Here is a 27,063-nt window from a genome sequence, read left to right on the forward strand (position 1 = left end):
TCTGCTACCTAGGCAGTAAAATAACCAATGGCGGACGGAGCAAGGAGGACATCAAAAGCAGACTCGCTATGGCAAAAAAGGCATTTCTGGCCAAGAGAAGTCTACTAATATCAAATTACGGCCTTAATTTGAGGAAGAAATTTCTGAGGATGTACGTCTGGAGTACAGCATTGTATGGTAGTGAAACATGGACTGTGGGAAAACCGGAACAGAAGAGAATCGAAGCATTTGAGATGTGGTGCTATAGACGAATGTTGAAAATTAGGTGGACTGATAAGGTAAGGAATGTGGAGGTTCTACGCAGAATCGGAGAGGAAGAGAATATGTGGAAAACACTGACAAGGAGAAGGGACAGGATGATAGGACATCTGCTAAGACATGAAGGAATGACTTCCATGGTACTAGAGGGAGCTGTAGAGGGTAAAAACTGTAGAGGAAGACAGAGATTGGAATACGTCAAGCAAATAATTGAGGACGTAGGTTGCAAGTGCTACTCTGAGATGAAGAGGTTAGCACAGGAAAGGAATTCATGGCGGGCCGCATCAAACCAGTCAGTAGACTGATGATCAAAAAAAAAAAAAAAGTGGGGACCGTACCATATAGGACTAACAGGGGGCACTGAACGGATACGCAATAGGGCTGCTCGAATAGTCACATGTTTGTTTGACCCACTGAAGGGCATCCCGCACTTCCTCCAAAACCTGTGCGGACAGGTGTTTGAAAACAGACTTAAATCAGCGTGTCGCTCCCGTAGGGATGATGAGAATAAAATTAAATCAATCACAGTGTGCATAGAGACGTTCAAACGAGAGTATCTCCTGTGTGCCATTGATGAATGGAATGGCATGAAGCCCTAGTAAGTGGTACAATATAAATACCTTCTGCCATGCACTTTACAGCAGGTTGCAGAGTATGGATGTACAGAGTGGTCCATTGATAGTGGCCGGGCCGAATATCTCATGAAATAACCATCAAACGAAAAAACTGCAAAGAACGAAACTCGTCTAGCTTGAAGGGGGAAACGAGATGGCGCTATGGTTGGCCCGCTAGATGGCGCTGCCACAGGTCAAACGATTATCAACTGCGTTTTTAAAAATAGGAACCACCATTTTTATTACATATTCGTGTAGTACGTAAAGAAATATGAATGTTTTATTGGACCACTTTTTTCGATTTGTGATAGAAGGCACTGTGATAGTCACAAACGTGTAAGTACGTGGTATCACGTAACATTCCGCCAGTGCGGACGGTATTTGCTTCGTGATACATTACCTGTGTTAAAATGGACCGTTTACCAATTGCGGGAAAGGTCGATATCGTGTTGATGTATGGCTATTGTGATCACAATGCCCAACGGGCGTGTGCTATGTATGCTGCTCGGTATCCTAGATGACATCATCCAATTGCCCGGACCTTCGCCGGATAGTTACGTTATTTAAGTAAACAGGAAGTATTCAGCCAAATGCCCAAGTAGGTATTTAGCTGCTGTCGCGGCTAATCCGCACATCAGTAGCAGACAAATTGCGCGAGAATCGGGAATCTCAAAGACGTCGGTGTTGAGAATCCTACATCAACGTCGATTGCACCCGTACCGTATTACTATGCACCAGGAATTGCAAGGCGACTACTTTGAACGTCGTGCACAGTTCTGCCACTGAGCACAAGAGAAATTACGGAACGATGACAGATTTTTTGCACGTGTTCTATTTAGCTTCGAAGAGTCATTCACAGACAGCGGTAACGTAAACCGGCATAGTGGGCAACGGAAAATGCACGATGGCTGCGACAAGTGGAACATCAGCGACCTTGGCGGGTTAATGTATGATGCGGCATTATGGGATGAAGGATAATTGGTCCCCATTTTATCGATGGCAATCTAAATGGTGCAATGTCTGCTGATTTCCTTCGTAATGTTCTACCGACGTTACTACAAGATGTTTCACCGCATGACAGAATGGCGATGTACTTCCAACATGATGGATGTCCGGCACATAGCTCGCGTGCGATTGAAGCAGTATTGAATAGCATATTTCATGACATGTGGATTCGTCGTCGAAGCACTGTACCAAGAAGGCCCGCACGTTCACCGGATCTGACGTCCCCGGATTTCTTTCTATGGTGAAAGTTAAAGGATATTTGCTATCATGATCCACCGACAACGCCTGACAACATGCGTCAGCGCGTTGTCAATGCATGTGCGAGCATTACGGAGGGCGAACTACTCGCTGCTGAGAGGAATGTCGTTACACGTATTGCAAAATGCATTGAGGCTGACGGACATCATTTTGAGCATTTATTGCATTAATGTGGTATTTACCGGTAATCACGCTGTAACCGCATGCGTTCTCAGAAATGGCAAGTTCATAAAGGTACATGTATCACATTGGAACAACCGAAATAAAATGTTCAAACGTACCTACGTTCCGTATTTTAGTTTACAAAACCTACCTGTTACCAACTGTTCCTCTAAAATTGTGATTCATATGTTTGTGACTATTGCAGCGCCATCTATCACAAAGCGATAAAAGTGGTCCAACTAAAACATCCATATTTCTTTACGTACTACACAAATATGTAATAAAAATGGGGGTTCCTACGTAAAAAAACGCAGTTTTTGTCCGTTTGACCTATGGCAGCGTCATCTAGCGGGCCTACCATAGCGCCATCTGGTTTCCCCCTTCTTTGTAGTTTTTTCGTTTGACGCTTATTGCGTGAGATATTTGGCCCGGCCACGATCAATGGACCACCCTGTATACGTAGATGTCTAAATGTACGAGGGCGGGCTGAGCAGTGATGTCTCGGAAGCTATTTTTTAATACTGTCAAAGCTTTTTATAAAATTTTTTTATGTCTACACATATTTGCAACCCTCTGCCGATAGAGGGATCCAAATTGTAGTGTGTAATATGGCACTGTGTAACTTAACTATGTCGGTGCGTGAAGAACAGTGCTATAATCGAGGTTAGAATTCCAAGGTATCCTCCACTTATGGACCACCCTTTCCTTTAGCTTAACAATGCCAGACTACAAGCTGCGATATCTGCAACAATCCGATACCTGTGAGCGATCATCCTCAATAAAGTCACAACTTTGCCCTATCCCATTTTCATCTTTGCCGAAACTCAGTGCTCACTTTCGAGGACTTCACGTTGATAATGATGAAGTAGTGCAATCAGAGGTCGGACTGTAGTTCCATCGACAAGGTCAAATATTGTACACTGACAGTATCAGCAACGGGTCTGTCTTTCTGAGAAATATATTCGCCGCCAGGGTGACTTCAGTTGAGAAAGCCGAGCGGTCATAGGCGCTGCAGTCATGGACTGTGCGGCTGGTCCCGGCGGAGGTTCGAGTCCTCCCTCGGGCATGGGTGTGTGTTTTTGTCCTTGGGATAATTTAGGTTAGGTAGTGTGTAAGCTTAGGGACTGATGACCTTTGCAGCTAAGTCCCGTAAGATTTCACACACATTTGAATACTTTCGAGAAATAAATATGTAATCATGAAGAATAAGAGCTTGGAGAGTTCTCAAATTAGAAACTCAGAGGCACTACTTTCCAGCACGTCTTTGTAGACTCCTTAATCTGATTAGCTTTATAGCCTTACGACTGGTTGTTTGTGAGCTACAAAAACGTAGCGACAGCCCCAGAAATATTGCTTTTGCTTGAAAAGAGGTACGTACTAGTTACTGATGTGGAGAGTGGAAGTCCAACAAAACCTTACCAAATCTCATTTAATGGGTGGAAATGAAAATCTCACGTCAACTTTGTAAGTCGGAGAATATACATCATTGTAACGGACAATATTAAGGTCTGTGACAGTTTTGTGGCCTCTCTGAACTCAGTTGAATATCTTACGCGTGTGTATTCCCAGGATTCCTCGATCTTAAACAAGTGCTGCACAAGTGTCAGATTTCATTCGAGGAATTCCCTGCCGTGCCGGTCGGAATCACCGCGTCGGTAAGTGAATCAGTCATGACGCTCTGTAACGCATATACAGCTGAAGTTAGGCTCTTCATCACGAATTCATATCAAAACTTTTACAATGTGTATATCAAACAGAAATATTATTCTGTTCCTATCACGTTTACTCTTTTAGAGCAATCATTTATGCCTGCGCACCTTAACTATATGGAGCAAAGACATTACGACTGCGAAAGAGAGAGAGAAAGAGAGAGAGAGAGAGAGAGAGAGAGAGAGAGAATCTGTGAATATTATCTCTGACTCGTGATATAAAAACTCTGTGGATATACCCATAGAGTAAATCTCTCTGGAGTGAGCATTGCGTTCTGCGCATGTTGTCAACATTAAACCAGGATTGTCACGTGTTTTCGGAACTTCGCTGTGCGTGTGTACTTTCCGCAGAGTTTGAAGTTTATAATATCAAGAGTTTTTGTTGTGTTTTCACGGTCTGTTGATAGTGTAATAGCAATGGTGAACTACTGTTGTTGCTACGGATGCAAAGAGAAATATGTGAAAGGAGGGATAGTAACTTTTCGTGGTTACTATGTTTAAAACTTTCGAGCCGCATTATAATTAAGGCTTGGTTCTGTAGACCTATTTTTCTACGATTTTATGACTATATAATAGATATTACGGCTCGTACAAAAGCTTACAAACAATCGCTTCCTCTCGTAAATTTACTAGTGGAACAGGAAAGGGAATGGTTAGTTGTTTCAGCAAATACTATCCTCCATGCATTTATCAGTGACTTGTCGATTATGTATATAGATTTGAAAGACAGGAGAGTCAATGGTTCACAATGGCCCTGAGCACTATGGGACTTAACTTCTGAGGTCATCAGTGCCCTAGAACTTAGAACTTGGGGGTGGGAGCGAAGTTGAGACCTTTCTGCAAAACCGAGACCGCATCATCACTCAACACCATGCCACTCAAATTGATGACAGTCTTGAACGGAAACTGTAGAGATGGTTTGTCAAGGAGACGTGAGAACTTAGCTGTTTGACGTCCCGTAGCCTTCTTATGGGCGGAATCAGCTGGCACCCAGGTGACACCATCAATCCAATCCCAGGAAAAAGAAGTGAACTTACTAGCCAGTTGCAAATGTAGTTTGAGTAATTCCTGTGAGATAAACTCAAGGCTCCGGCGGGTGAATTCCTCTCTCTCACGTACCAATGCGAGGCTGGCTCGTTTCTTGATTCTCTTAGCTGCTGCATAACCTTAGCAAAATTTGGAACAACATTCTCGGAACGACATCTCTTTAGAAAGGCAAGAGTACTTAGCAAACGACATCTACGGTGGCGCAACTTTTCAAATTTCTTCATGCTGCGATACATCTCCTCCCCGTAAAGGTGTATGATGTGATTCTTGAGTTTCTCCCGGCGTATTTGATAATCAAAATATCCACGGGTGTGCTGCCGGTCTGTAGTGTCCAACGGGCACGCCATGGAGTATGACCGCACGAGGATTCTGGTACATACGTCGAGATACTGGGACAGCGTTGTTAGAGAGGCCATCGAAATTCGCACCAATGACGACCTCATAAACCGTGACTCTGGCTATAATCTTAGCAAGGCTTGGGAACCAGCGATTGGGTTAATCAAGAGTAAATCGAGCAAACGTATAGTTGTGACGACCACGGCGGACAGAGCCATCACATCGACGTCATCTCAGACGCCGTCGCAATTTGTTCCACCGCGCGACCGTGGCGCGGGGCGCGGACGGCGGAGGGAGCGCGCCGCGGGCGGAGGGTATTTAAAACGGCCGCCGCCGCGACCGAACCCAGTTCCCTCTGAACAGCCATAGCGTACGGATCTCCGTGCCGGCACGTTAACAGGAGCTCAGTCCGTCAGTTCACCTGATGATGGCGAAATGTATGATCGCCGAAATATTGTGCCCGTTGGACACTATAGACCGGCAGCACACCCGTGGATATTTTGATTAGGAATTAAATTAATACCTCGGAGTGTGGGAAATATTTGTTTTAAAAATATTGAGGAAGCGACTTCTCTCGCCCAAATGTTTCCAATCGAGTAACTAGATATTAGTCAGTCATAATAATTTAACTTCAGTTCGACGGGGAGAGAAGTTAAAAAACGACATGCTCGAAAGTCGGAATATGCGTGCGAGCAAGAAGTTAACCGTTGTGGAAGAAAGATAAACTGAAGACCATCTACAAGAATTCTCTTAGTGACCATATAAATCACGAAATAGAAAACCTACTTGATCATAATCAAAGGAAGGTACAAACAATGCTGTCTCTCATCTACAAACTAAGTTTAATGTAGATAAAGATTTTCGAAGAGCCGTTTTTGTCCGTCATTCTCTGACTGCCTGTCTGCCTGTCCGAATCCAACTCAGGGTTGGAATGTTAGAAACAGCGCTTATGATCCAAATATCAATAAAATATGCTTTTATTAAAGTGTTTTAATCAATGTTTAAAACAAACAAAGAACTTTAATTTTTACGTATTTGTACCCGACCACGGTAGGAACCCAACGGGAGGGGGAGAGGTGTTTCTGTGTGGGAGTGATCACACCACGCTTCACCAAGTCTCACCAAGGAGGAAGGGTGCAACTTTTAAAGGAAACCCAGACGTTCTCTTATTCCATTTACCTTGGCCACTCCAAAGACTTTCTGTCCAGAAACAAATGAAGAGACTATATCGAGCAAATGATGTGGAACTACTAGGATGACATCAAGAAGCATGACTGTCTTTCTTTTTTGTTTACGAAGATATGAAAAATCGGCATCACTTTTTTTTAGCTAGTAGCCTATATATTTCTTATTCGCAAATCAACTTCCTCGCTCCAGCACCTGTTCACGGAAGGAACACACTGTACCATACATTAAAAAAAACTAAACTAAACTCCTCCCGAACAGGCTATGAAGACCCAAAGGTGCCGACCGGCCGCCGTGTCATCCTCAGCCCACAGGCGTCACTGGATGAGGATATGGAGGGGCGTGTGGTCAGCACACCGCTCTCCCGGCCGTATGTCAGTTTACGAGACCGGAGCCGCTACTCCTCAATCAAGTAGCTCCTCAGTTCGCCTGACAAGGGTTGAGTGCTCCCCGCTTGGCAACAGCGATCAGCAGAGCGAATGGTCACCCATCCAAGTGCTAGCCCAGCTGGACAGTGCTTGACTTCGGTGATCTGACGGGAACCGGTGTTACCACTGCGGCAAGGCCGTTCGCGTACATCTAAACGTGACGTTATTAAAAACGTTATACACGAGTGAATTCGATTCTACTGCAGTAGCACGAGTTAACGTGACTTATAGGAGGATTTCTTCACGTCCGGGCCCACGGCCTCAATGTACCATCCAAATAGTGGAACCGTTTTAACCACCGCAGGCTGTCAGATTTACTCCCTTAATGCACCATGGATATAAATTTCATTCTCGACGGTTTAAGCTTTAGGCAACTTGCAATTTATATGATACTGCTGATGGCTGTGAAACATTTAAAATTTTGTTTCGTGTCATGTGGGAACAGGAACGTTTCCACACATCTACACCTACATCTACGTGGATACTCTGTAAATCACGCTTCACAATAAGTCTTTATTATTCCAACTCCGAACAGCGGCCGGCCGGAGTGGCCGAGCTGTTCTAGGCGCTACAGCCTGGAACCGCGCTACCGCTACGGGTCGCAGGTTCGAATCCTGCCTCGGGCATGGGTGTGTGTGTGCGTGTGTGATGTCGTTAGGTTAGTTAGGTTTAAGAGGTTATAAGTTCTAGGGGACTGATGACCTCAGTAGTTAAGTCTCAAAGCGCTCAGGGCCATTTGAACCATCCGAACAGCGCGTGGACTGAAGGAACACCTATATCTTTCCGTGACTACTCTGATTTCCCTTATTTCATTACGATGATCGTTTCCCCTTGTGCGAATCGGCGTCAGCAAAATGTTTTCGCATTCAGAGAAGAAAGTTGGTGATTGAAATTTCGTGAGAACATACCACCACAGCAGGAAAAGCCTTATCTTAATAAAGTCCACACCAAATTCCGTATCATGTCAGTGACAGTCTCTCCGTTATTTCTCGATGATAAGAAACGGGCTGTTCTTCTATGAACTTTCTCGATGTACTCCGTTAATCCTATCCGGTAAGGACCCCACACCGCGCAGCAGCCCTCCAAAAGAGGACGGACAAGCGTAATGTAAGCAGTCTCTCTAGTAAATCTGTTGCAACTTCTAAGTGTTCTGTCAATAAATCGGAAACATTGGTTCGCTTTCTCCACAACAGTTTCTATGTGTTCTTTCCAATTTAAATTGTTCGTAAATGCAATTCCTAGGTTTTTAGTTGAATTTACGGCCTTTAGATTAGACTGATTCATCACGTAACCGAAGTTTAACGGAATCCCCTTTAGCACTCATGTGGATGACCTCTCACTTTTCCTTATTTACGGTAAACTGCTAATTTTCGCACCATACAGATGTCTTTTCCAAATCGTTTTGCAATTTGTTTCGATCTCCCGATGACTTTATTAGATGGAAAACGACAGCATCTGTGGTGTCACCGCCAGACATCACACTTGCTAGGTGGTAGCCTTTAAATCGGCTGCGGTCCATTAGTATACGTCGGACCCGCGTGTCGCCACTGTCAGTGATTGCAGACCGAGCGCCGCCACGCGGCAGGTCTAGAGAGACTTCCTAGCACTCGCCCCAGTTGTACAGCCGACTTCGCTAGCGAAGCTACACTGACAAATACGCTCTCATTTGCCGAGACGATAGTTAGCATAGCCTTCAGCTACGTCATTTGCTACGACCTAGCAAGGCGCCATTACCGGTTTATATTGAGATTATAAATCACGTATCAACAAGAGCGATGTTCTCCAATTATGGATTAAAGTTAAGTATTACATCAACTACGTACTTTATTTAGGAGACTCAACTCCTTTAACTGTTCCAGACCTCACCCCAGTCTCCGTGAGCTTAAACGCGTGCCTTTCGGCTTCCTCCAAACTCCGCGAATTGGCTCCTGCCAATTCACAACAGCATCACCCGCAAACAACACAAAACGACTGCTCAGGTTGTCTCCTAAATCGTTTGTATAAAGGACAGCAGAGGGCCTGTGACACAACGTCGAGGAACGCCATAGTTCACTTCTGTTTTACTCGACAACTTTCCTCCAGTTACTACGAACTGTGACCTCTCTGACAGGGAGTCACGAATCCAGTAGTACAACTTGGGCGACTCTCAGAGGCATGCAGGGTGATTAAAATTCGGTTACGAGGTACTGTGTCGAGACCCTTCTGGAGATCTAGAAATACGGAATCAATTTGAGACCCCTTGTCAATAGCACTCAGCACTTCGTGTGAATAAAGAGCTGGTTGTATTTCACAAGAACGTCGTTTTCGGAATCTCTGTTGACTATGTGTCAATAAACCGTTCTCTGGAGGTAATTCATGGTGTTCGAACAGAATACGTGTTCCACAATCCTATTGTATATTCATGTTAATGATAAGGGCCTGTAATTTAGTGGATTACTGCTGCCTTTGTTGAATATTGGTGTGATCAGTGCAACTTTCCAGTGTTTAGGTACGGATCTTTCATCTAGAGAGCAGTTGTGTATGATTGCTAAGTATGGAGCTGTCGCATCAGCATACTCTGAAAGGAACCTAATTCGTATAAGTCTGAACCTGAAGCCTTGCATTTATTAATTGATTTAAGTTGCTTCACACATACCGAATGTGTGACACCACATAACACGAAACAAAATTTTTTAAATGTAACTCAGACATCGCCAATATCACATATTTGAAAATGGCCTAAGACCGAACTTTGCCAGTAATATAATTTATATGTGTGGCGCTTTAAACGAATAAAACGTGGTTAAAATGGTTACAGTTTACATGTAACTCGCGCACTTGCTGGTGTTCGCTGTAACAAGTGGAAACGCAAGGAAAATGGTCTCCGGTAATGTAGTCCACTATCTTCAGTTGATGGTATGTGCGTACCCTATACAGGGTGAAAAGTATTTAAACCGACATTCTCTGGGAGGTTGTAGGGGACATCAAAACAAATATTTTTCCCTAAAGTCATTTTTCCTATGTGGAGTATTTAAACGAGGAGAGGAAGATTTCTCTGGCGGCAAACTAATTAAATCAACAAACATTTTCCCATTTTTTTATGACCAAGAGACAACACATTAACACAACACAATTTCAGTTACAGTAGATTTTCAAAAATGCCTCCATTGACACGTAAACAAATGTTACACCGTCGGATCATGTTCTGTCTGACACGGGCAAAAACCCCAAGAGTATCCCGAATTGTTCCTGCTGCTGCTACTATCCGGGCAAACAGATCCTCATCTGATGCAACATGAGTTGCATAGACAAGGTTGCGCATCTCTCCCCACACAAAAAAGTCCAGAGGGGACATATCTGAGGATCGAGCAGCCCATGGTACAGGACCACCTCTGCCAATCCACGTTTCTGAGAACTGTCGGTCCAGGAATCGACGCACACGACGACTGAAATGTGCCGTCGCCCCGTCATGTTGGAACCACATGCGTTGTCTTGTAGGGAGCGGGACGTCTTCCAGCAATTCTCGCAATGCTCTGGCGAGAAAATTGTAATAGTGCCCGCTATTTAATAGCCTAGGTAGCAGATGCGGCCCAATTAAACAGTCCCCACACATTAACGAAGAACCGCACTTGATGAGCGCTAGTAACTATGGCATGTGGGTTATCCCCACTCCAAACATGCGAATTGTGCATGTTGAAGACTCCATCATGCCCGAACGTTGCTTCATCGGTAAACAACACAAAGGATGGAAACGTAGGGTGCATTTCAGACTGTTCCGGGTACCACTGCAAAAACTGTGCTCTGGGTGGATAATCAACTGGTTCCAGGTTGTGGACACGCTGTAAGTGAAATGGACGTAACAATTGCTCTCGAAAGACTGTTCTTGCATTCGTCTGATTCGTCAGCATGTTACGTGCAATTGCACGGGTGCTGGTTGAAGGATCCCGCTCAACATGCTGCAGGACACCTTCCTCAAATTGCAGCGTTCTTACCGTCCCTGTCTAGGTAATCTGCTAAATGACCCGGTCTCACGCAGACGTTGGTACACACCAGCAAAGGTCGTATCATGCGGGATACGGCGAATAGGATATTGTTGTTGATAAACCCGCTGTGCAGTTCGTCAGTTGTGGTGCGCTACGTAGTACGCACCAACCATACCAGTGTACTCACTCCAGGTGTATCGCTCCATTAGTAAACAGAGACAATGCACTACTACACTGGTGGACAGCAGTTACCTACAACTGAAGAGCGTAATACGGCCTCTAACAACTGAAGATCCTAATACGGCCTGTAACAACTGAAGAGCGTAATACGGCTTCCACCGGCTTAAATAATCCTCATAGGAAAAAATGACATTAGGGAAAAATATTTGTCTTGATGTCCCCTACAACCTCCCAGAGTTTGTGGGTTTAAATGCTTTTCACCCTGTATTCCAACGAAGTGATGTAGAAATGCTACTCATCTCTGTACTGTACATCACTTGTCGTTGAACACTGTTGCGGTACTGTAGTATATATTCCCGTATTGTAAATGACGAAACATTAAAGCACTGACTGATCTTCTAGCTCACATTCTCCGTAAATGAGCAGCGTATCGAGATAAATGGGACATCTTACAAATCATACAGTAACATTTCTCTTCTTTGTGATTCTGTGAGTCTAGATGAAACTGCAGAATCTACTCTGCTACAACAGAATCGACAAGGGATGGGAGCGGTTGTAAAGTGGTTTGGGGTAGGGGCGAGGTGGAGTGGGGCATGGGGTGCTAGGAGATAACGGAGGAATATTAAGAAACGTTACGCCAGACGCTGTAATGAAAAACATAAAATTCGCTCACCTCTTTGCAGGCTGCAGCAGTCACGATTCGAAGCCACACACATTTTTGTCAGCCATTGGTGCAGCCTGAAACAGAATGCACATATTCTTAATGTTTATTTTTTGTATACTTTTGTAACTTATTAGTGTCTTACGTATGTGACAGATTCACTTCTATAACCGTTTAGTTAACTAGTCCCGTCAATATAAGTGTGTTCTATCTTTATGTGGTTACACGTTACTCGCCCGGATGATTTGCCGTCCAGACAATACTGTTCGTTTATCGATTTGTTTACCCAGGAAATCCTCGTAAATGTAAGAAGGTGTTAAGCATATTATCCACAACATTCAGTGTCTCACACCTGCTGAAAGAGGTCTCACGTCTACTACGGAATAAACTACTGGCTAATAAAATTGCTACACAACGAAGATGACGTGCTACAGACGCGAAATTTAACCGACAGGAGGAAGATGATGTGATATGCAAATGATTAGCTTTTCAGAGCATTCGCACAATGTTGGCGCCGGTGGCGACACCTACAACGTGCTGACATGAGGAAAGTTTCCAACCGATTTCTCATACACAAACAACAGTTGACCGGTGCCCCCTGGTGAAACGTTGTTGTGATGCCTCGTGTAAGGAGGAGAATTGCGTACCATCACGTTTCCGACTGATAAAGGTCGGATTGTAGCGTATCGCGACATTGCTGCTCGCGTTGGTCGAAATCCAATGACTGTTAGCAGAATATGGAATCGGCGGGTTCAGGAGGGTAATACGGAACGCCGAGCTGGATCCCAACGGCCTCGTATCACTAGCAGTCGAGATGACAGGCATCTTATCCGCAAGGCTGTAACGGATCGTGCAGCCACGTCTCGTTCCCTGAGTCAACAGATGGGCACGTTTGCAAGACAACAACCATCTGCACGAACAGTTCGACGACGTTTGCAGCGGCGTGGACTATCAGCTCGGAGACCGTGGCTGCGGTTACCGCTGACGCTGCACCACATACAGGAGCGCCTGCGATGGTGTACTCAACGACGAACCTGGGTGTGCCAATGGCAAAACGTCATTTTTTCGGATAAATCCAGGTTCTGTTTACAGCATCATGATGGTCGCATCCGTGTTTGGCGACATCGCGGTGAACGCACATTGGAAGCGTGTATTCGTCATCGCCATACTGGCGTATCATCGGGCGTGATGGTATGGGGTGCCATTGGTTACACATCTCGGTCACCTCTTGTTCACATTGAAGGCACTTTGAACAGTGGACGTTACATTTCAGATGTGTTACGACCCGTGGCTCTACCCTTCATTCGATCCCTGCGAAACCCTACATTTCAGCAGGATGATGCACGACCTCATGTTGCAGGTCCTGTACGGGCCTTTCTGAATACAGATAATGTTCGACTGCTGCCCTGGCCGACACATTTTCCAGATCTCGCACCAATTCGTCTGGTCAATGGTGGCCGCGCAACTGGCTCGTCACAATACGCCAGTCACTACTCTTGATGAACTGTGGTATCGTGTTGAAGTTGCATGGGTAGCTGAACCTGCACACGCCATCCAATCTCTGTTTGACTCAGTGCCCAGGCGTATCAAGGCCGTTATTACGGTGGTTGTTCTAGGTACTAATTTCTCAGGATCTGTGCACCCAAATCGCGTGAAAATGTTATCTCATGTCAGTTCTAGTATAATATATTTGTGCAATGAATACCCGTTTATCATCTGCATTTCTTCTTGGCGTAGCAATTTTAATGGCCAGTAGTGTAGTTACTGTAAATTCTTTTAAGTACCTCGACGCACCACGAACAAATTATCCGAATAGTGAATGGGACGGAAGTCGGTAGATGTGATGTACATGTGCAGACAGTCAAATGATTACAATTTCAGAAAAGTTGGACGATTTATTCAAGCGAAAGAACTTCACAAACTGAACAAGTCAGTAACGCGTTGGTCCACCTCTGGTCTTTATTCAGGCAGTTATTCGGCTTGGCACTGGCTGATAGAGTTGGTAGGTGTCATCCTGAAGGATATCCTGCACGGTTATGTTCCGCTGGCGCCTTAGATCGTAAAAATCTCGAGCTTGTTGGAGGGCCCGGCCCCTGATTCTCCCAAAGTTCGCAGTTCGGGAGAGATTCGGCGACGTTGCTGGCCACGGTACGTTTTGGTAAGCACAAAGACATCTGAAATCTCGCTGTGTGGGGTCGTGCATTATCTTGCTGAACTGTAAACGGAGGATGGCTTGACAGAAAGGCCAGCGAAACAGCACATAGAATGTCATCAACGTCCCTCTGTGCTCTAAAGGTTCCGCAGACTGCAACCAAAGAGGCCCTGTTATGAAAATACGTGGCATCCTAGACCATTAGTCCTGGCTGTCGGGCTGTATGATGGGTGACACTCAGGTTGTTGTCGTATCACTCTCCACATACTTCCCCGGTCAGGAATTTCACTGAATGTGTAAGTAGCCTGTTTATGTTTTCTTATCGGCAACGTTACGTAGCGCTCTGTATGAAAATCACTGGCTGGGCTGTGTGCAGTCTGTGGCTAGTTTGCATTGTTGTCTGCCATTGTAGTGTTGGGCAGCGGCAGCTGGATGTGAACAGCGCGTAGCGTTGCACAGTTGGAGGTGAGCCGCCAGCAGTGGTGGATGTGGGGAGAGAAATGGACACATCGGTACCATATTCCTCTAACACATAATTACACAGCTATCTGATCATTTAACTGAGAGAGACAAACATTTATTTTACTACATCAGTGACACATGTTTAGGCAATTACACCGTTGTATAACTTCACACTTACGAAATTGTATTTTGTTTGTACTTTATGAACTGTTCATATTTTTTCGGACCCATTGTGATATTATGAGACCTTTGAATGATATATTTGGTATGGGATCACGATTTTAAAGTACGTTTGAGGTAGATGACACTATTGAAATGAGCAGAGAATTTTTTTAGGTTTTGAAATTATTGGAGGAAGCTACGATGATTTTGAGATTTGACTGAGGTGTTATGATGTTATTATTACGACGACGATGTGTATTATGCTGTTGAGGAATGTTTATTATGATATGTATTTATTATGATGAATTGTTGAAGACGTGTTGATGAATATGTATATGTGTAATAAGGTAAGGAATAAGGAGTAGTGGTTAGGGACTCTGACTTGTGAAAAAGGATGTTGGAAACCGAGAATCGTACTTTAAGAGTTATGAAATGTGTGTAAATGCGTGAATGTATCACAATGCAGGCAAAAATTTTTTGCACACTGTTATATTCATAGGATTTTGTTTCTACGCATTTGTAACGTAAATTTTCGACCTGTGAAATTTTCATATGAGACTGTCACTGTAGCGGAAACTGGTGTCGTAAATATTTCCGTAAGAAAGTTAAGTGACCACCTGCACGTAATGCGTCGTGGGCACCCAGCTGTGTCAGACGCCTGGAGAAAAAGCCATTAGTGCATGCCTTTTCAGAGGCACAGGTAGAAAAAAAAGGGAGGCCATTAACCTCGCTATTGACATTCCTTTGTAGAAAGCATCGTAAATACGACACCCTCAAACTTGAAAACATGATAACACTGTTGAGCTCTTAATTTATGATATTTACTGCAATGCCCAATGAAATGACGAGAAATATTTTTATGTCTATACACCTGATTATGACTACTGTCTTTCTAGTTGAGAGAAATGCCATATGGCTTGCTTTATGTATTTATTTACTCATTTTGTTTAATATCTAGTTTCTAGCTGCCCTGCAGCAATGGTTAAAATAAAATTTTATAGATGTACTAATATAAATATTTTATGCCTACAGACCCAGTAAAGAATAACTTTGATGTACTTAAAAAAAACGAAGGAGCATAAAAAGACATTTCCCTTCACAGGAATTGCATACGGAATTTTCTTTTCAACTACTTGGTAATTTTTTTGGTAGAATAAGTTGTGGTGCACCACTTTAATTACATAGACATTAAGATGTGAATATACATTTCCCTTATCTGCATTGTTGTCTTTAATGTAATACTTTTTTTGCTTGAGCTTTGTCATGTTTAGATATAAGTTATTACATTTGCTGCAGCTGTTTCCCAGGCATAGTGCTACTAAATTTCACTTTGTATTACTCTGTTAAGCCAGTTTTACTACTGATTTATTTTTCTTGTTGCTGCACATTGGCTCATATTAGTTGTAATGTTGCATTTTATCTGTTGATTTAGATTTGCTGCTGCTTGCTTTGCAATTTGAATTTTTTGTCATTGCTGTTTGTACTAATTGTTTTGTGCTGCTGCATTGCGTCGTCCCTTAGTTTAGCATCTGAGCTCAATAGGTTTAAGTTAGCTTAAGAGGGGGTAGACTATATAAGAGAATGAGTTGCGATGAATTGGAAGAAATGCATTGAGAAGTTATATGAAAAAAGTACAGAATGCAGATATAGATAGGACTTTTTGGAAATAATGAAGAACGAAGCGAGATTTCCGAGAAGTAAAGAAAGTTTTGCTTGGAAAATACTGCAGTAAAACAAACCCTGTCCTTTCCTTGTGTTATCCCCCTATGTGTTTGTGTACCATTGGGTATTTGTGTTCTTCGTGTCTTTATGTGTTTATCTGATGAGAGTTACATTGTAGAATTTTTCTGATAATATGTTATTTAATTTGTAAAGACGTTTCGACATTATTTATCTGTTCTGTTTAGTTGCTCATGTGTGAAGTTGATGTTTCAAAAGTTATTCTGATCTTTTATGTATGTACTCATGTCATAATTCCTGTAACATTGATGTATATGTTATTTCGATTCTTTTGTAAAGCTTGTACTACAAATGTTATCTGTATTGTTATGTTCTTTAATGGTGTATTTTGTACCTTTGTAATTGTATTCTCATGTTATAAAATCGTAATTGACACCGGTTCATCTTATTAGTAACTTGTAAGTTAAGTTTCACTGCACACGTTTCTGTTGGTCATAGTATATGGACAATATGTGAGAAGTAGGGACTGTTAGTGTTTGCACGTGTGTTGGTAATTCAGCAAGGGACTGGATAACAGCATTGCTGGTTCTAAGGACAATTCCAAAAACTTTGTGAGTGCACAAGTGGTGGTTTATGGACTTGCTATATTCTCTGCAAGACTCTTCGATGGTGAATGTGCACCTGCACAGTCGCAACAGATGACTGCTGGCTGTCTCTACAAGGACTACAGTATGTCTGCATCTTTGATGACCCACCAATACCATTATTTCTACATGGACTACAGTGGGTCTGCATCTTTGATGGCCCACCAATACCATTATTTCTACAAGGACTGTAGTGGGTCTGCATCTTTGGTGGCCCACCAATACCGTAATCTCTACCAGGACTACAATGGGTCTGCTCTGTGATGACCTACCTACCAACATTCTTCAAAACTTCGAATGACTCTGCTGTGGGTTTGCTCTGTTGTGGCCCATTACCTGTCAGCATGTCAAGAGTCAGCACTGTCTTTCCGTTGGAAGGACAACACTACTTCTACAAGACTCCATGGAAATCCACTACTCCCGTGTGCATTTTCTTTTACTGCTCAGAATTTGAGAAAAACACTGCAATTTTACAGTGATGAACAATCTGGACTGTCTTTATGGACTGTGAGAAAATTTTAGCTTTTGACCAACATTTTATCAATAAGTGTGTGCATTTGACATCATTGTTATTGTAATTATGAAAAATTTTATCAAATCATTATTGGCCACTGCCCAAAACAATTTGTAAAATTATTTGTGGGGAGCATGGGGGCTATGTAAGTAGGCTGTTTATGTTTTCTTATCGGCAACGTTACGTAGCGCTCTGTATGAAAATCACTGGCTGTGCTGTGTGCAGTCTGTGGCTAGTTTGCATTGTTGTCTGCCATTGTAGTGTTGGGCAGCGGCAGCTGGATGTGAACAGCGCGTAGCGTTGCACAGTTGGAGGTGAGCCGCCAGCAGTGGTGGATGTGGGGAGAGAAATGGCGGAGTTTTGAAATTTGTAATAATGGATGTCATGAGCTGCTGTATATATTATGACTTTTGATGACTATTAAGGTAAATACATTGTTTGTTCTCTATTAAAATCTTTCATTTGCTAACTACGCCTATCAGTAGTTAGTGCCTTCTGTAGTTTGAGTCTTTTATTTAGCTGGCAGTAGTGGCGCTCGCTGTATTTCAGTAGCTTGAGTAACGAAGATTTTTGTGAGGTAAGTGATTTGTGAAAGGTACAGGTTAATGTTAGTCAGGGCCATTCCTTTGTAGGGATTTCTGAAAGTCAGATTGCGTTGCGCTAAAAAAATATTGTGTGTCAGTTTAAGCACAGTCATGTATAATTTTTCTAAGGGGACGTTTCAAATGTAGTAGAATTGTCTTCAGTGCTGAGTCCCGCTTCGAACTTGAGAAGCGAAGACATGTCTGGAGGCGCTCCGGATAGTAGTGGGATACCAATCTCATTGTTCCCCACCATACAGCCGACAACCAGGGGTGACGGTCTGGGATGCCATTTGTGTTCATAGACCCATTTCGTTGTCAGGATCCGTTTGGTTGTCATCGTCGACACCCTTACAGCACAACGGTACGTCGACGTTTTCTACGCACCGTTTTGTTGCCCTTCATGGGAAGACGACCCGCGCTTACATTCCAGCAGCCGGCGAGAGTTGCTGCCGCTTGTCTTCGTGCCTGCTCAACCCTACTGTGCCGTCGGCAGCTAGTGGCTAGCGCTGCTGCCTCTGGATCTCGGGGTCCCGGCTTAGATTCATGGCCAAGTCAGCGGTTTTCTCCACCAGGGGACTGGGTGTTTGTGTTGTCCTCATCATTTCATCTTCATTCCGGAAAGTTGCGAGATTGAGAATTTGTACGGACGCTGATAACCGCACAGTTTAACGAACCACAAACCAAATATTATCATCAACAACAACCTATCGTGGCAAGCAAGGTCGCCGGATATCTACCCAGCTGAGAACGTTTCGGCAGCTGGAGTGGCCGAGCGGTTCTAGGCGCTACAGACTGGAACCGCGCGACCGCTACGGTAGCAGGTTCGAATCCTGCCTCGGGCATGGATGTGTGTGATGTCCTTAGATTAGTTAGGTTTAAGTAGTTCTTAGTTCTAGGCGACTGATGACCTCAGAAGTTAAGTCGCATAGTGCTCAGAGCCATTTGAACTTTATAATGCTGCCTAGCATAGCTTAGCGAGAAAGTTTTATGTGGGTTGTCATAGCGACTGCTACATATGGTAGCCAGTTCCAAGAAGCTCAGACAATTTATAAGGGAATGAGATCGGCTTGAAGAGGACAGTCTGGGGCATGCCGCACGTATTCATCGAGCACGCTGAGCGCTCGGAACGCGATGGCACAGTGCAGGCGGGCGAGCGGAGCAGCGCGGCACCGACCACGCCGACAACTTGTCGTTAGCCGCCAAGGCGGGAGGTTCTTCGTCTGGCGAAGGACCACACAGTCTGAGTTGGTCGTGGGAGGCGGCGGAAACACCGACGCCCGAGCTACAGTCGTGGACAAAACGAGCGAGACCCCTCGCCTTTTCGTTATGCTGATCCGCTCAGCTTTAATGTCTGCTACGTAGCATAACAGGCAAGGCGACGCAGTGCTGCCAACATACTACGCACAGGTGTGAAATTGACAGACTATCCCAACTTTGTCTGACTGTTTTCAACCATGTGTATGACTATATTAATGCTGATTAGTGTGTTAAGCACAACACGTAAATATGAGATGTAAATGAAAGAAGAAACGCTAATTAGTATGAACTGTACTAATAAAAATGAATTTCAGCTTATCGAGATAACATAACTGTTTTAAAAAGACAAAGTACCCCAGATCGTTACAAATTAGCAAAATATTATACGCATTCAGCTGCGAAACGGTCTGCGTCAACGTTCTGACCAGTCATACTGGATTACCGTTGCTAACCTACCATGAAAGTGTGCAAATTTAGCAATGCGTGAAGATTCATGACGAAATTCAGTTGAAAATCATTCAGTGCCACAAATAAGTCAATTCAGTCATTGACAGAAGCGGATAAAGTAATCAGTAAGAAGTATAAAATTCTACAAGATCTTCATATTTACATCCACAGGGCACCGGTACAGAATAAAGGTAGCAATAAAACGTATTGGGGGCGCGAGAACTTCTTAAAATATCTTTACTGCTAGTCTATCAGCCTCCATCGACATTAGAACAGAAAACAAACCAGATCTCCCTTGCAGCAGCAAACACCTTTCACTACGCTAGCAGACAACCCAGGCAAATAGCCCTCTATTATTACCCCAGACTTAAATAACCCGGCAAAATGATCTGCAATTTCTGTTGCATAGAGCTTTCTGGACTCAAAAACAAGAATTTTCTACGTTTATGTCACCGCTTGTGTGTCAGTCATTCGGGATGATTATCGAAATAACAAAATACTGTTATTAACGAGTAAATTTAGTAGGATAATTCTGCACCATCCCAGAAAATAAACGGCTACATAGCTGCCAAACGTATTCTACAATGTTTAGAATTCTCCATTAGACTCGCCACAGCCAGAAAACGTTCATTAGCCGAAGTGTTTCCTAAACTAGCTAGCAATGGGAATGCTCGCACTTCTAAAACGCAGTGGCATTAATACTGGGATCTGACTTATCACGTGTACAGGCAAATGGATTTTATTTGCATTCCTGTAAACGTGATTTGGATCGAAAGCATAGCTACGAGTAATATGCTGATGTATCGACTGCAACTACAACATTTCCAATAAAGAACAGGGGGAATTATTTATGCTGCCCTCATCTTCAGTAACTGTCATAGCTACTTTCGTTGTTAGGATTTCGTCACCTAAATCGGTAAAAATGGAACCCTACTACTCTCACTTTCCTGGCCGTGTATCTGTCTACCCAGTCCTTAAAACCCATTTTGCTAATTCGTAACGATCTGGGGTACTTCGTCTTACTAAAACAGTTATATTATCTCGATAAGCTGAAATTCATTTTTATTAGTACAGTTCATACTAATTACCGTTTCTTCTTTCATTTATATCTTATATTTACGTGTTGTGTTTAACACACTAATTAGTATTAATATAGTCATACACATGATTGAAAACAGGCTGACAAAGTTGGGGTAGGTTGTCAATTTCACGCCTGTGCATAGTATGTTGGCAGCATTGCGTCGCTTTGCCTGTTATGCTGTGTAGCAGACTTTAAAGCTGGGCGGATCAGCATAACGAAAAGGCGAGGGGTCTCGCTCGTTTTGTCCACGATTGTACATCGGATCAGACACTCACCGTCAGCCGAGGCGCGGACAGGAAATCGCTTGGGGAGCAGACCATCCAAGATGGAACCATCGACCATTACGGTACCGCCACAATTCTGCCACCACCGGGAGGTCCCTGGCAAAGGACTACACCGCGTCAGCGCCGTTTTTGACTAATTAAATCGTGGTGACTCGACTGTTTTCTGTGAACCGGATGAGATAATTATGCCTCGGCATTTGCATCTATAACTATATTTACGTACCTACTCCACAAGCCACTGCACGGCGTGTGGCGGAGGGTATCCTGAACCAGCCATTTGGTCTCGCATTCCAATCGCAAATAGAGGGAAAAACGACTGTGTGCTTCCGACTGAGCTCTAATTTCTCGTATCTTATGCTCGTGGTACTTGCGCGGTATGAACACTAGCAGAAGTAGTATTGTGCTGCAGTCGGCGTCAAATTGAAGTTCTCTAAATCTTCTCAATAGCTCCATAGTGTTCCTCGGAAAGAAAGTCGTCTGCCGTCTAGGGATCCCCATCTGAGTTTCTGAAGCATCTCTGTAATACTTGCACATTGTTTGAACCTACCGGTGACAAATCTAGGAGCACGCCTCTATATTGTTGCGATATTTTCTTTTAATCCGACATGGTGTGAATCTCACTCCACCAGCGCTCAAGAATAGTTCACACAGGTTTCCTCTATATGGTCATTTTTACAGATGAACCACACTTTTCTGAAATTCTCCCAATAAATCGACATCGAGCATCCACATTAACATGCATTTTTGTACATTTATGGTTAGCTGTCATTCATCACAACAACTACAAATTTTGTATAAGTCATCTCGTAACTGCAGTTACTCAGACACCCTGCCGTACAACGCTTCATCATCAGAAAATAACCGCAGTTTCTGCCCACCCAGTCCACCACGTAATTCAGGCACATAGAAAACAACAGCGGTCCTGTCACACTTCCCTGGGCACTCCTTACCATATCCTTGTCCTTGTGCTAACAGGCTGTCGAAGACAACGCACTGGGTGCTATTAATTAAGAAGTCTCCGAGCCACTCACATATCGGCGTCATTTTCCCCTCTACTGTTGTAGATATGGGCGTCACTATTCTTCTCAAACTGTAACAGATATTTATGACGAATTTCATTAGCGAATATGTTTATTGTGACGGTGAAGTTAAAAATGCTTAGCCTTTTGAAGAGGCGTATACATGACGTTTGTGGGTGACTACTACATATTATATGCTTTTGTGCAACCAACATTTTCTTTCTAAATGATGAATTTCCCCAGAAAATCATTCCGTAAGACATTATTGAGTGGAAATATATAAAGTATTGAGGTGGTTGATTCATTCGTTTCCAAGATTAGCAATAATATGAAGAACGAAAGTAACTGAACTACACCGTTTGAGAAGTTCAGTAGCATGCATTTTTCAGTTTTCATGAATATGTACACTCAGAATCTGGAGCATTCTGGTCTATTTAGTGACTCTTGCTCATGTCGTTCATCCATTGTTTGGAATGACTATTTACGAGGTGCATTCAAGTACTAAGGCCTCCGATTTTTTTTTCTCCAGACTGGAAAGAGATAGAAACATGCGCATTGTTTTACAATGAGGCCGCGTTCATTGTCAATACGTCCCAGAGATGGCAGCACTGTACGGCAAATGGAATTTTACCGCCAGTGGCGAGAATGAGAACTGTTTTAAATACTTAAAATTGCGACGTTTTCCTTACTTGAACAGCGTGCAATCATTCGTTTTCTGAATTCGCGTGGTGTGAAACCAATTGAAAATCATCGACAGTTGAAGGAGACATGTGGTGATGGAGTTATGGATGTGTCGAAAGTGCGTTCGTGGGTGCGACAGTTTAATGAAGGCAGAACATCGTGTGACAACAAACTGAAACAACCTCGGGCTCGCACAAGCCGGTCTGACGACATGATCGAGAAAGTGGAGAGAATTGTTTTGGGGGATCGCCGAATGACTGTTGAACAGATCGCCTCCAGAGTTGGCATTTCTGTGGGTTCTGTGCACACAATCCTGCATGACGACCTGAAAATGCGAAAAGTGTCATCCAGGTGGGTGCCACGAATGCTGACGGACGACCACACGGCTGCCCGTGTGGCATGTTGCCAAGCAATGTTGACGCGCAACGACAGCACGAATGGGACTTTCTTTTCGTCGGTTGTGACAATGGATGACACGTGGATGCCATTTTTCAATCCAGAAACAAAGCGCCAGTCAGCTCAATGGAAGCACACAGATTCACCGCCACCAAAAATATTTCGGGTAATCGCCAGTGCTGAAAAAATGATGGTGTCCATGTTCTGGGACAGCGAGGGCGTAATCCTTACCCATTGCGTTCCAAAGGGCACTACCGTAACAGGTTCATCCTACGAAAATGTTTTGAAGAACAAATTCCTTCCTACACTGCAACAAAAACGCCCGGGAAGGGCTGCGCGTGTGCTGTTTCACCAAGACAACGCACCCGCACATCGAGCTAACGTTACGCAACAGTTTCTTCGTGATAACAACTTTGAAGTGATTCCTCATGCTCCCTACTCACCTGACCTGGCTCCTAGTGACTTTTGGCTTTTTCCGACAATGAAAGACACTCTCCGTGGCCGCACATTCACCAGCCGTGCTGCTATTGCCTCAGCGATTTTCCAGTGGTCAAAACAGACTACTAAAGAAGCCTTAGCCTCTGCCATGGAATCATGGCGTCAGCGTTGTGGAAAATGTGTACGTCTGCAGGGCGATTACGTCGAGAAGTAACGCCAGTTTCATCGATTTCGGGTGAGTAGTTAATTAGAAAAAAAATCGGAGGCCTTAGAACTTGAATGCACCTTGTATTGTACAGAACTGAATACAGTGACTTTTTTCTCTTTCTAAAATTTAGGGAGGGTCCATTTTTTGAGAACCACTTAGTAATTATTAGGAAAATGCCATTTACCAATTCTTCTGTTGCTTGCTCTCTAGTGGGACTATTGTCTGCAAAAAGTACCAATTCTGCCTGTTGAATGTTACGGGCAAGGTCATTCACATTTCTAAGAAATAGAAGTGGACAGAAAATTGAACCCTGTGGGACTCCCATTGTGGTCTTTCTTTTCTTTTACCCATTCACTAAAATCTTTCACCTTTCCGACAGTGTCTGAATTATTCAGCATCAAGTCTTGCATTCTCTTTTCTTAAATATGATTCAAACCAGCTGTGTGTAAAGGCATTGTAAGACGTGTATATTTATATTGTCTATTGTCAAACCACAACATTTATATTTTATTAATAGGATTACGTAGCAATAATTAATATTTGTCATGTTGGAAATAATTGTGGTATCAGGGAATGTCTGCACCAAAGTATTGTTGGCAAGAGAGACCGCAAATTGATATAATTTTAGAAAGGGCGGGAGAGACCACGTATGGATACATTTTAAGAAAAGAGCGGGAAAGACCACGCAATGATACATTTTGTAATGGTAGCAGGGATTGTCTGCATCAGAAAGCATTGTTGGCAGGAGAGACTGCACTTTAGCGTTCGCAGGAAGTCAGTAGTAAGCTAGAAGTGAAGCGAGTTGGTAGCAGGTCTGAAGCGAGAGGTTGAGAGGAGCAGTGTGCCTGCAAGTCACCAGCTATGATTTACAAGAGATTATAAACGGATGTACAGAGCCATCAGCTAACTATTATCATAAGAGGAACTAATATTATTGAATTATTTTCTTTGCGAAACTGAAGACTACTGAAGGTATGTTTGCGGAATGCTAGTTGTAAGATTATTAAAAAAAAAGTAAGTCCCATTTGAACGTTTGTAAAATCATTGCACTACCAGCAGTAAATATTTGAAGAAACGTTTTCAGAATATAATTAGTTTTTGCCAGCAATGTTGCATTACTGATTATAATCCATCCCGAAAACCATCAACGTAAAACTTCGCAAAAATTTTATTGTTTTCAAGAAAAAGTGTAACTATGAATTACGTAACTTCAGTCAAATTAATTAAAGAATAACGACAGCTTTGCTATTAAAGAATAACGTCATCTTTGGTAATAAATACAGCCACTTATTATGACAGCCCACCAGCAGCTGATAGAGTATAGTAAAACAGAGTAAGTATATTCATGGCGCAGTTCGATGTAGCAGTCAGATGGCGATCCAGTAACAGTACAAAAGGTAAGGAAGAGTTTTGGGTTATTGCAGGTAACGACTGAGGGCCACACGACACATTCCATGGTTCGTCGAAATAATCAGAAAATCACTTTTAATAAGCAGCAATTAAATTTGTATGCGGAGATTGAGAAAGAGAATTAATTTCAGAGGGGAGATTTCATTTGTTATTATTAAGCAAGATAGAAATCCTAAGGAAAGGTTTGATAGGTTATTGTAGAAAGGAACAAAAGAGATATGGAGAAGACGGGAAGGTTTCACCATCAGTTCTCAGAGAGTAACATGATCTACCCACTCAAACGCCTTGCACGGATCACAAAAGATAACAAGTATTTGATGGGTGAATGTATATATAGCGCTACAGTCTGGCACAGCGCGACCGCTACAGTCGCAGATCGAATCCTGCCTCGGGCATGGATGTGTGTGCTGTCCTTAGGTTAGTTAGGTTTAAGTAGTTCTAAGTTCTAGGGGACTAATGACCTCCCATAGTGCTCAGAGCCATTTGAATGTGTATATAGCATTCTCAGCCGAGCAACCCTTCTAGAATAAAAGCTGTGGTACACTAAGTAAATTGTTTCGACTTGAGCATGCGACTACTCTTCAACACATTACTTTTTAGAATATTTTGGATAAAGATGTCACACAGTGTATGACTTTCGTGTTGAAAGTGTCAGCGGGAGCGAACGGGCACAGTTCGCCCCCATCTCTCGTTAGCCGGGTTGCGTTCGCAGTCAGCTGGAATGCAAGGGCCGTGATTGACACGTGTCAAGATAGCCCGCTGTACGCGCGGTATTGACAGCCAAAAATACATTGACACACACGAGAGAGAGACTCCCAGAGCGAAAGTCTGACAACGGTGAGAGGGAAAACGGTCTGTGAAGACTGGGAGGTGACACAGCAACCTGTAGCGTCTGCTCGGTTCGGTCTTTGTTTCACTGGAATAGTCGAACGACGTTCGGGAGCCTTGTTAGAGCACCGCACCTTCGAACCTAACCTAGACCTCGGGCTGCGCTACAGTTCATTCTATCACCTCAACTACATTTCTTGTTTGGACAAAAATATGCTTGAACATAAATGCAGGTTGCGCTGTTTGACCACGAATGGCACATATTCAGCGTACTGCATACGTCGCTAATGCCAGACGCGGTCAGAAATATAGTCTGCCTATTTGTGAGTCAGTTACTTAGTTAGTTACATATTCCATACGTCATAATTTGAACGATTCTTTTATGAAAATGAGGCAGAACAAGTCAGTATGCAGGATAGGTAACGCGATTTCCTTTTTTCTACACATCTCGAGTTATTGCATAGCAATTCATACATGCATTCGGAATTACCCGTGTGAAATGCTTTTACGTCAGATTTAAAACTTGCTTTGCCAGTTCATTATATCAGAGCTAAGACAATCGAGGGTGCGTAAATCGTCTGTATTCGTGTGATGGCTGCCATCGTAACCAAAGTGCCCCACGCATGCAGTGAAAGTTGAAGAAACGTCACCCACTAACGCACAATTCGGACGAAAGCGTGTGTTGAGTGACCACTAGAAACGGCGAGTGAAGGAGACATCAGCTAATGCGTAAGAAAATCATGAAATAAATTATTTATTTCAAAAATAAAAACAGCCTACTCAGGACAAGGACTTCCCTGAAGAAACTCACAGTGGCTGTGGTTCCATATATACAGAAAACTACTGATGCATTACTTCACAAGGTGTTGCGTAAGGTGATCAGGCACCAAAGAAAAACATTTAAAAACATGTAGCTGACTCAGGACTTTCGTTTCAATAAAGTGTATCGGAAAGACAAGCTTGTTCTCAACTGTATCGCGGGAAAATACTAAATCAGATGCAGCAAAACGT

General features: G+C 43.3%; 1 long non-coding RNA gene across 1 annotated transcript in view; it reads right to left on the reverse strand.

Annotated features, from left to right (window-relative positions):
• Positions 1-27,063, reverse strand: part of LOC126106849 (uncharacterized) — a 224,555-nt gene that overhangs the window by 2,575 nt on the left and 194,917 nt on the right. Inside the window, exon 2 of the long non-coding RNA XR_007523399.1 lies at positions 11,818-11,882. This is a non-coding gene — a long non-coding RNA (uncharacterized LOC126106849). The remainder of the gene's footprint in view (positions 1-11,817; positions 11,883-27,063) is intronic.

Source organism: Schistocerca cancellata, chromosome 10 (genome assembly GCF_023864275.1).
Source record: "Schistocerca cancellata isolate TAMUIC-IGC-003103 chromosome 10, iqSchCanc2.1, whole genome shotgun sequence".
Taxonomy (NCBI): Eukaryota; Metazoa; Arthropoda; class Insecta; order Orthoptera; family Acrididae; genus Schistocerca; species Schistocerca cancellata.